The sequence below is a fragment of the Taudactylus pleione genome, unplaced genomic scaffold (assembly GCF_031769625.1).
Source record: "Taudactylus pleione unplaced genomic scaffold, aTauple2 ptg000202l, whole genome shotgun sequence".
In the NCBI taxonomy this organism is placed as follows: Eukaryota; Metazoa; Chordata; class Amphibia; order Anura; family Myobatrachidae; genus Taudactylus; species Taudactylus pleione.
Genome location: NW_028284604.1, coordinates 5,265,617 through 5,267,534, shown reverse-complemented (window position 1 = coordinate 5,267,534; position 1,918 = coordinate 5,265,617).

Sequence of the window (1,918 nt, the reverse complement as noted above, 5' to 3'; positions counted from 1 at the left end):
GCATGTTTGTGTGACAATGGTGCACACACACTGAGTACTAGGATAAAATGTATCTACACACACACACACACACACACATTCATGCTGTAGAAATTATCAAAATATAAGCATACAGGACTGTAGAACAGAAAGAAACAGTCACAGCATTTATTCCTAGCAAAAGGCAATCTGAAAACCAGTATGTCAGCTTATTGTAATCTGAGGCAGTCCAATTTCTTCCCATGTCCCAGGCACCAAAATTACATTTTAAGATTAGATTTTAATCACTATAACAAGTCTACGCTAGTGAAATTCAATGTGTGAACAGCAAGATACAAGACAAATGATTTATTTTTGCCATGTTTAAGTAAGACCCAGGTAGCAGTTATTGGCAAATTGGCATTTTTTTTATTCTCAACTTTTTTTTCTTTTTTTTTTTAAAAAGGGCAGTACAATATATATTTTCAACTGGGTTTGTACTTTAGCCTTACTGGCATAATGTAACAAAAGAGTCTATCATCGCATGGTAGAGCAGAGGTTTACTTGTCATCTTGAAAATAATTTATGGAAATAGTAAAAAAAAAATATATTAGAATATAGGTAAAGTTACTCTTTAAGACAGGGGTTCCCAAACTTTTTTTGCACCCTGGTGCCCTAGAGTATCAGTATTGTTTTCATGGCACCTATAAGCCAAAAGTTTGTTAATGAGAAATTCAGAAAAAAAAATGATTAAGTAAATTGTGCTTACCTGTTATCCTTAGGTTGAGTTATGTGGTGGTGGAAAGGTTTGCACTTCTGTTTGTCCACATATTTACATTACATTGACTATAAATAATTTGATTTGGTGCTAGGCCACCAACCGGAGGCACCCCTGCAGGTGTCCTGAGGTTCCCCAGGGTGCCACGGCACACAGTTTGGGAACCACTGCTTTAAGATATAAACCACTGTTTTATTATGAGGCATAAGGATTAGCAGATGCTACCGTAGTGACATAGCTATCACAGTAGGGATGGGCATCGGAAGCCCGACATCGAATGGTTGCCAGGTTTCTGACAACAAATCAAGTGGTACAATCGCATCAAAGCCATTCAATCATATAACCATCCATGGCTTCTATATGCACATGAGCAGAGGCAGTCGGAGCTTTTGCTCATTAGCTGAGCTGCGGACACGACTTCTGCGTGTCTGCGGCGGGATAGAATGCTTTTATCCATTGAATGGGCATCGGAAAGCATCACCAGATAGCTGGCAACCTTGGAAAACCTGCAAATCTATAAAAAAATAGCATATTTTACATCGGATTGGGAACATCGATGGTTGCCTTCCCTCCTGTATGTCACAGAGGTTGCAAGTGTGATGGAGCCTCACAACCCCACAGATGACAACAGCATCTGCCCTATCACTGGAGTCTATTAATTTGTTAAGACTATTGACTGACGGCAAGGAGAAAAAGAACTTGGCATACCGGATACCAATGGCATACCTTCCATCTACCATTGTAGCATGACTGAAAAATATATTTTCTTTTCAACTGGCTCCAATTTATTGTACATGAGGCCTGGGCTTCTGGTGTCGAGGCAGTACTTGTGGCTGCTGATAGCAATAGGGGAGACACAGGCCCTGATTCAGAGCCGGACACTATTTGCGCTCGCTCGTACAGAAAAAAGGGGTGGCTATTCAAATGAACCGTTCGCTCTTTGCGGTCTGTTCACGCCTCTAGGTCTGAACGAGCGAACAAAACTTGCGGTCGTTTTTTGGAAAACTACTCCCCCTGACCGCTCGCATCCTACGTCATCTCCGCTATTTATTAGATTAATCGAGTACATCGACCAGCGTATGAACTGCTCGCTATGCTTGGGGTTGGTTTTTCCTACCACCATCTTGTGAGCAGTTCTGACTATAAAATAACCCAGTGACGTCGTCAATGATGCTGCTGTAT